The following is a 10,125-nucleotide window of genomic DNA, read 5'->3' on the forward strand; positions in this document are numbered from 1 at the left end:
AGGGATGAAGAATAAACAGGTTCTTTTTATCATGCAGATGAATTAACAACAGAAATAGCAGCTTAAACATAACTTTACTTTGTAGACTCGACAAAGGCTAGAACAAAACTGAATGCTTGTAAAGGAACAGGAACAAAGGAGTAAACGAGATAATTAACACAAAACAGGTGAATAGGATGAATGATTAACTAAACTAGGACAGGAACTACCAAATAAGGGCAAAACAGAACAGAAAGGAAACCGACACGTGACAGCTTTCTGTTTATTGTCTTTTGAACTGTAGTGTAGTTTTGATTATCAGTCTAAAATGTGGAAAATAGTCATAAGAAAGAATGACTTGGTGTGTCCAAACATTTGATTCATAATATGTATGTGTAGAAAATGTGCTTAGCATTTCACATTGTGGGTCTGTATTACTCGATTTTTATTTAGCTTGTATTGTTAACTGTTTTTTTACACCAGCCTAATGTGTTGTGAAATTACATACAAAATAAATAAAAAGATGAATAAATTCTAATGCAGAAACATCTCAGCTCTGCAGAAGCATATTAATATGATGCACTAATGCATAATGCATAAAAGTGCATAATGGTGATAAAATCTAGGGGAAAACAACACATAACCCATTTATGTCCAAATGGTTCATACTGTAATTTTCATCATGTTTGCATTGTAAGGACAGCTTATCTCAGCACATTGAGAAAAAAATGCTGGATTTTTAGTGCTTAGCCCAAAGTATCATGCGAGTTCTGCTATTAATTCAACATTTCCAAATATATTCACACTTCAGGGAAACACTACACTGTAAAAAGTGATGTTGTCTTATTAACTTAAAAAAATTGAGGAAACCTGTTGCCTTAAAATTATTAAGTAAATAATGATTGAAAAGAAAAAGGTTAAGTGACAATTGACAATTCACTTAACATACTTTTTTTATTATTAATTACTTAATAATTTTAAGGCAATGGGTTTCATAAATTATTTCAAGTTAAGTCAACTTGTCACTTTTTACAGTGATAAGAAGCCTATTTATGAAATATTGTGTGTCATCAAGCAGCACGCAGACTCAACCGGAGTTAAAACAAGCAAAGTTTCACAAAAGTAAAATATTTCATTGTGTTTGGGGCAAATATCTGCGCTCCTTGAATGCCGAATTTGGGGAACAAAATTATTGTTTCATCTTAAAATACTTAGTTACCCTGCTGACTTAAAATTTTTAGTTTAGTCAACTAAAATATTCCAGTTGTCCTTTAAATTAACATTGAGTATCTTAAAATTTCAAGTTGACTAAACTAAAAATTTTAAGTCAGCGGGGTAACAAATTATTTTAAGTCGAAACAACTTTTTGAAACATTTTTTTTTTACAGTGTACCCATATGCATCATTCAGCTTCAGCTATATAAATTACAGGTCATCAGTACAATGTCCAGAATTCAAGACGTGATCCTAAACAGAACAGCCTTTTTAATTAATATTGTATCAGAGAGCAAATACCTTAAACACACAAAGCTAATGGACCTAAGCCAGCTGTGCTCAATTCACTCAATGCTGTGAGTGTGTTTGTGTGTTTGTGTGACTGCATGCTAATGTCCTTGTATGTATGGGTGGTATTCAAACACAGAACAACTTGTTTCTTGATCATCTCAAAAGAGCAAAGAACAGTAGTGAACATCTTAACACCACTGAACACAGAAAGCATCTAAAACCTACCAAACGCTTCCCACAAAGGAATGTCTGTCTGTAGTAATGGCTTTTGAGTTTGCTATGTGCACTTCAATACACAGGAGCGACCGCAGAACTGTTACCAAAACCAAAAACCCAGAGTAGGAGGGAAACAGAGGTGGGGAGTACAGGAAAAAAACCTGGGGAATAAACTTCTACTGGAATGAGAAAGAAAAAAAAGAGAAAGATCAGAAGCACACAAATATGCCTGAGTCAGGAGTAGTGAGGAGTTTAACTGTGTCAAAGGGAGAAACAGGCTTTTATTATAACGTGACCCTATGCAGAGAGAAACAGCTGTCTGTGTTCAGGCCGTACAAATGTCATAAAGAGAGCAACTCAGATCAACAGAGCTCTTTTACTCAATAGCTGAGGAAACACAACTGTGTGTGCCGCTCTCATAAACAGCCCGTGGTTTTAAGAAATGTTTCTTATTTTTAATTGTCAGCAAAATGCAGTGTTATTTTCACCGCAAAAACTGTTAAGTTGTTACCTGTAAGTTCCCCTACCATATACAGTGAAAAATTATATTACATTTTACATTTAAATGTTTTTTATAAGTTTGAATTACCATCTTCTTTTATACATGTACAACTTCCTTTACTAACGTTTGCATAAACACTAAAACTTACAGCATCTAAATGTACGATACTGACGTTTTAACATCTAAAACAAAATTATTTATGTATGAACAACTTTAAAGACTTACAAACGAATCCTTATGAAATTTGCAATTGTGGCATTAACATTTTGATTATACTGAAGTCAGTTTTCAATCATATTTATTTATTTATAACGCAGTTTACTCATTTACTTAATGTTGTGTGATTTCTGCTGCCAGCTCTTTTCGAAGGATTACATAATGTTTAAAAAGACTACATTTTAAAACTTTAAAATTAATAACATTTCTATAATTGTTTAACCATTAATTATCATGTAATACTTATTTAGTTAGCCATGGGAAGGCATTGTCTCAGTCAGTACCAAATATTAAAATTTGAGGTTCTCTGTACCAATTGTGATATACAGTATATTCTATATATAATCTGTACAATATATAGACCTAGGCACCAAAATGGCATCCCATAATCCCATTTTTTTAATTAACCAGCTTTTTACTGAATTTCCAGCAGGCTTTAACAGCAAGCAATTGTGCAAGTTATTCTTTGCCAGCTGAAAAAAAGTCAATGTATTCCTCTCAAATAAAAAAAATCAAGCCCACTACCAATGTCTACTGCTTCAGCTATTCATTAAATAGACTCTTCAAATGAAAGTAAGTCACCTAAATCACTGAATTTAATAAGAACCTTAAGGAGACCTTGACTCCAAACTTCTCTATTATTCTCCTCCTGCTTAATCACTGTACCTGTGGCAAGATTTCTATCTGTAACTAAAATGCAGATATTTAGGGAAATAACATTTTGAATGGACACCCCAACAAGGTTCCTTCCATATAAAGCCTACACTTCAAACTGGAGTGTGGAAAAATCAAGTTCGCAATACATCTAAAATCTACATTTCATTGTGGGTAAAGATTAAATAAGACCCTCAGCTATCTGTAGAACCCAGCTTGTTATATGCATACTTTCACTTCATTATATCCCTGGCACACTATTATTGAAGGAAATTGCCTGAATAATAGATAAGCATTATGCCTAACACAAACAAGCAGTCTGTTGCCTCTTGATAAAGAAGTCCTGTTATTTACCAGGGTCAGTGGACATCCCTGTCTTGAATGAACTTTGGAGCCCTCAGCTGCATCCTCCAAAGTTTCTCAAAGCCTTCTAGGACAAAGGTATCTGGCTTAAAAAAGATCTATGCATTCACAATTGAAGTTCTACCGCGCCAGGTCATACTTGACAAGCCTCTTAATTTTTGAAGAATCTATGACCAAAGAACACATATTCTTCATGGTAATTAATCTACGCAGCTGCTTTGCAAATTTCATATGTCTCAGAGGCAAAGAGGCCCCAAAACCCATTACCGGGTGAAGCACCCCATGTCACACGCATTAGATGAGAGTCCTCCAGCAAATGGGGGGAAAAGCAATTTTCTTTTCAAGGCAATAGATACTCTATCTCATTCCAGATCCTCTGCAGACTACAAACTGCCAGCTCGTGTAGCTCTGATGCCTGAAACTTGGAAGAAAGTGATGACTTGACCTCCTTTTCTCCCAGGGCCTTCGCTCTGCTGTCAATAAGGGCATTTCACTGGAGGCTGGATAAGAGCTCAGAGTGGAATGAATCACCTGCGCCGATTAGAGATCTGGGAACTGCAGTGGAGATCAAACCAGCCCTGACGACCAGTTCATTTGCCGCCATGTCAACTGATATTAATATTACAGCCTGGAGACGGGCCTCTTGCTCTCAACAGGGACTTCCCGCCACGAAGAACCAAAGATTCATTTCCAGTAGCTCAGTGCTTTAGTGACTGAACGATTCCGAGTCTGCTCAAGCAGAACAACACAGACTCCCTCTTCCATAACGCATCAGTTAACTAAGTTAGGTTGATACTGAGTAGTTGAACGAGTTGACTACTCGTTTGTCTAAGTGCTGTCACCGGTCCCTCATGTCTCTGATCTTGTTTGTCTGAGTGTTGTCACCTGTTCCTCATGTTCTCCTGTCCTTTTATATTGTTCTCCCGTTCCCTCTTGTTTTGCCAGTTCGTTGTGCTACGTCAGTATTTGCTTGCTCTCTTACTAGTCCTGTGATACTGCTTATTCCCTACCTAGTTGTTTGTAGATTCAGTCTCTCGTCAATCCCCTGTTTAGTATCGTCTTGTCCTGTTCTGTCCTGTCCAGCAGGCCCCCTCCCTGGGTCTGCCACGCTGCTAGGTCTGTGCTGAGCCTGTGACATCACTAGTGTGGAGTGTCTGGCCACCGCTGATAACCTCCGGCCTCCAGCTTTGCTGCCTTCACTCCTCACCATCTCTTGTCCTGTCTGTTGTTTCGTTAATAAACTGTCAACTCTTATCCTGCATTTGAGTCCTCTCTCATAGAAACCCTGACAGATACACCTCTAAATAATCAAATGGTTCATTTTCATGTCTGTAAACAGAATCTTCATTGCATAATTATTAACCAATACAAACAATAGCGACCATTAATCTAAAAATAAATTATTGATCCAAAAATAAATAATTGTCATTATTAATTTCTTTATCGATAAACCACAAAAATGTAACAGAGTATTTAAAAAGTGGACAAATGAGGTGTCACAATGATCTGGTTTTTTCCATAGGGCAAAGTTTGTAGATTAGACCAAACACTATAATTTCTAAGCCTCTGATGTCCACATTTTAAGGGTTTTTCCAAACCAATTTCACAGGAAAACTTAACTGTTTTATGAGTCGACAATTTCATATTTATTTGTACAATGTGAATTGTACAAAAAAGGTAGGCCTACAATTTTTATATAAAATGTAAGCATGAAGGTCCACCATAACCCCACCCTCAAACATAACCGTTCTGTAAGCAAATTGTATGAAAATGTACAAATGAGATTTATATGAACTAGCCCAATGCACCAAAATATTATATGGTTACAAACTGCCATGAGAGTGTGTTGGTTCTTCTCAAATACCTTGCAATAGCTCAGTGGAATGTAAAGGTTAAGGCTCTAGTCTTACCTCTGAGCCTGTGTTGGGCTGTGTGAGTGAAGTCTTTGAGTGCTTCTGACATCAGCATTTAGCTAAACTACAAAGCCACCAGAGGCCGGCATTAATGGATCCCTCAGAGCCAATATCTTCACGCACAAGTGCCTGACTAATTGAAAACTGGTCGGAGTTTGCTTTGTGGAACAAGTGCAGCAAACCTTTATGTCAGACTACAAAAATAAGGTCCAGAAATAGGTGGACAAATTCACCAAAACCCTCTAATGGATATAGAGTTACAGCACGCATGAAGTTAGACAGTTGGAATGTAAGATTTAAGGCCTGTGTACTTGCAAATAACCACTTGAGAATATATGGCAGGGCTGTGTTTGAAATAATACCCTCTGTCTCAAAGAGAGAATTCACAAATCAAAAATTCACAAATTAAACATAATTGAAAGGTTTGCAAGTTCTTCTCATTAACACCTGATTAAGATTTGATTGCATGGCAGATCTAGTTACACTATACCACCATATTTGATGTAGTTTGACAGGCTGTGAAGATCATGTAGGCTGGAAAAACAATCTTCTGATGGCATAGTATTCTAACAATTAACATTAAGTGCATGCAAAGATTAGAAGATTTCAGAAATATTGAACAGGATACATTAACCCAACCCGGCACTGTTTTTGTTGCTTCTGGAATATGGCCAAAGACAACTCTTTAGTTTTCAGGAAAAACCCCATAATTCATGTCCATTGGTGCACCATAGTTCCAAAGCCTGGAGAATTTCACTCTTTGTTAAAGGGACTGTCAAGGGGTTAAATGATTATATATATATGTTAGATAGATAGATAGATAGATAGATAGATAGATAGATAGATAGATAGATAGATAGATAGATAGATAGATAGATAGATAGATAGATAGATAGATAGATAGATAGATAGATTTTTATCTCTTTCACACACTGATGACCGGCGGTCTGATAAGATGCACGGTTTGATTGATTTAAGCTGGCACTGAACTCACGCCCGTCGGCAGGGCTGCCTCCTCCATCTGCTGACCTGTGCGTCTGGGGGGATAAACTACAGTTATGACGGGACCTCCTGGACAACACTCGCTGCCTGCTGTCACACCCCGTGGGAAAACCGCCAGCTTGATGTCTCCTCATCCCACCCAGACTTTTTTCCCCGAGCTTCACTCAACTAATTAGATTTAACAGAAACCGCCGGATGGTGACGCGCCGTCATCGGTGAAATACGAGCGAGTGTATAAGGAAAAGGTTTGTTTGGGAGTGAGAGAAGCGCAATGTTATCTGAATACATCAAAGACGTTTTTAATCCCGAGTGTTTTCTGCCTTCAAGATTCTCAAAACAGTTGTTAGGCTACAGTAAACTTAAATTTACGCGTAAAAAGCGAGTGAACCCTCGCACCATCACTGTAATGTGTCGCTACTGTCAAAGCAATACACATATTTTAGTGTTTATCTGTTTAGTTCTACCCTGCTTAAGAGATAGCCAAACCATGGCAGAGTTTCGAAATGAAACAAGCTGTTTTTTCTAGCTGATTTGTATTCATTGAATAGATAAAGAGAGCTTCGTATCTCATTGACCAGCTATCACAAGTTTGCATTCACGTAAACCCCAGCAGAGTTCAGTTTAGCGAGAATCTCACCTCAAAATCCAAACAACACGCGTCCGTCTTCGCTGTCCTGAGCTCCAGAGATGAAACGAGGTAAAATGTGATGGTTGTAGGTCTGCGTGAATGAATGCCGACTGAAAAACTGGCGGACCTGTAGATCTGCTCCGAATCCAGAAAAAACACCGAGCTTCAAGCGTCAGCTAATAAATTCCAGAGACCCCCAAACTGCTGCCCTAATCTCGCTGGTAGCGCAGACCAGTCGCTTTCTACAGCTCAGCCTGGAGGGAGGGACACTCTCTGCTACAACTTCAACACCCAGTTTACTTCTTTCACTCTATTCGCGTTCTGCTGCTGTTAATCAATGGATATGCTATTAGAAATTATATATTAGTGGTGGTGGTGGAGTCATTCTCTCTGACTCCTTCATGAACACCAATTTAGCGCTTCTCTTTCAACTCGTGGGCGGAGATTTAATGGTCAAATTGTTTTCACTTCCATGGCCCCCCTCAACACCACCACAGATGGCGAGTCGGATAAGAAAAGTATCACGATCCCTTTGTCTACATGCCCACAAAGGTCGTGACACTGACATTCCCTGTGGCATAGCCTACATGATACCCCACTGCAATTCACATCTAGACCACAACCTCAGTCATATAACCCTCTACACCACAAATGCATTAAGGGAAGGCTCACAAGGGAGTCATAAGTATAAAGTATAAAGTATACATTTTGATGCCTGGATGTACATTGTTATTGGGGAAGTTGTTTTAAATGTTAGAATTGTTTCTATTTAATGAATTTAATTTGGTAATTGTTGTACGGTTTAAAATTTGCTTGTTTCCTGGCATGTTCCACTGTGACAACTTGACCCACTATAGTTGTCACAAAAGGTGAATGGGTGTTAAATAACCTGAATTAATTTTTCCCCTGTGCACCTGAAAATAAAGGTTTCATTCCACAAAAGGTTCTTTCTCATGGAAATTGCAATGTAACAGAAGTAGCACCAGATTTTTTTTCTTCTGTATTGTGATGAACATCTGAGGGTAATGGAGTCAAAAAAAAAAAAAAAAGGTAGGGCAAGACTTGGTTCTAGATGGGGTGAATTTCCATTTCAAGTCGACTTTAAAGGCCTGTTCACACCGAGGGCAATAATTAATGATAACATAATAAAGTTGTAATTAACATTCTAATTATATGAGAACAGGAATATCCACATCACATAATGTTAATAACACAGAGGAACTATTGTTGGAATTATCATTTTTTTTTTCAGCTGATGAGCAATAAAAACATTGGCATCCAGTAAGTATCCTCCAAACTTTAAAGAGCTGAAGCATTTAAAAAAGCAGACAACAAAACGACATCATGCTTATAAACAGAATTATATAGTGCATTGCTGTCTATGCTAATATAGTTATCATTATGTTTGTCTTTATAATTAATTCTTGGTTTGAACAGGCTTTGAAAGGTTCTTTGGGGAACCCAAAATGGGTCTTCAATGACACTGCTGCAAAACCGACCTTTTGGAACCCTCTTTTTTTAAATAAACTGACTTTATGAGAAATATTAACTTGCTTAAAAAACAGTGACAACTAGCCCCAGCCTCTGCTATAAGTCTTGTCAATCATTGCGACAGTGATTTGGTACACACACAATTTCTTCAAAGAGATTGCACCTCTTAAAGTCTATGTTGTTTAACTATTAGGCATGTGACATGTGACAGTTCATCTCTGTGAGTATGAAGAGATGCCTCTTTGTGTGTGTGCATGTGTCGCCTATATGTTATTGAAATGTCAGCTCTCTAGCTTGGTGTCGTGATTTAAGCAGCACGAGTAGGGAGGGGGTCTAGCATGGCTGGTGGGGGTGGGAAGTAAGGGTACTTTAGGGTCGTTTGTGCTTTCTTAAGAAAAGACACTCCACACAGCAGTTCATAAAAAGGTATAATTCATCGCAACATGAAGATGTGTAAATGATGACAGAATCTTCATGGCATTCAGAACCTGCATCACTTGTTTTCTTCTGTGGAACACAAAAGGTGATTTTTTTATATCATATCCTGGTCACTCTTTTCAGAAACACTCCAAAAGGGGGTTTTGGCAGTGAAGCGAAAGAAGAACCACTTTTGGTTTCCACAAAGAACATTTCACTCAAATAGTTCTTAAAAGGATTTTTTTTTTCTTAGCGTGAATTTTCACTATGAAGAACCTTTTGTGCAATGGAAAGATTACATGTTCTTCATGGATCCACCGAATCCAATAAAGAACCTTTATTTTCAAGAGTGAAGTAAATCAGGACTGTCAAGCTTCAAAATTAAGGGGGAAAAAACACCATAAATTGAAGTGGTCCGTATGACTCATATGTCTTCTGAAGACATTCAATAGTGACTTTGAGAGGAACAAACTGGAAAATGAAATCATTATATATTGAAAATCTTGATATATGCAGTGGTTCTTGAATCATTCTTGAGAGTTCATGAGAAAAGAATGAATAGAATCTTTGAGTTCAATACTTTCAGTGAATCAGTTGATCCAGTTTATGAAACAGTCTGAAAGATTTGTTCACAATCATATGGACTACACTAATAATTTTAATTGTAAGTGTCTGAAAGCTCCAACCAGTACAAAATTAAAAATGTCTCCTTTTTTTTAATAGAAGTCAAAGTGAACAAACTAAGAGCAGCACCTGTATGCATTTAACCACTTGAAGCTGTTTATTACAGCTAAAAGATCCCATCTGTCGACACCCCATTACATTGCACACTAACAAAAAACAATGTCCAACATGCTCATGACATGACAGGAAACTAGACCCCCTCCCTAGCACACCCCCATACTCCATACTCTCTACTCACTCCAGGCAGCCTCATTCTGTCAGAGGCCATCACAGAGAGTACAAGGACAAGCACCATGCATGCATCATGCTTTGTTGTCCCAAACTGCCTAAAAATGGGTTTACAGTACAAAAAACATATTTTTTTACACAACAACAAAATGTTTGCAATGTGTTTATGAATATTTTCTTAAGGCTTCTTTTCAGAGAGTTGTCATGCTGTCATACATACAGTACATGTGCATGTATTTGTATAAAAGTATGACAACTTAAAACCTTTTTTATTTTCCTACTGCATGCTATTGAACTTACTGTGAACTCTTCATTGGTCCGTGTTA

The 10,125-nt window shown here is 37.5% G+C and overlaps 1 protein-coding gene across 1 annotated transcript in view; it reads right to left on the reverse strand.

Annotated features, from left to right (window-relative positions):
- Positions 1-7,415, reverse strand: part of LOC306887969 (tetraspanin-18B) — a 54,257-nt gene extending 46,842 nt beyond the window's left edge. Inside the window, exon 1 of the mRNA XM_079446040.1 lies at positions 6,989-7,415. The gene's annotated coding sequence lies outside the window, so the exon portion shown is untranslated. The remainder of the gene's footprint in view (positions 1-6,988) is intronic.
- Between the last annotated feature and the right edge of the window lie 2,710 nt (positions 7,416-10,125).

Source organism: Barbus barbus (genome assembly GCF_936440315.1).
Source record: "Barbus barbus genome assembly, chromosome: 22".
In the NCBI taxonomy this organism is placed as follows: Eukaryota; Metazoa; Chordata; class Actinopteri; order Cypriniformes; family Cyprinidae; genus Barbus; species Barbus barbus.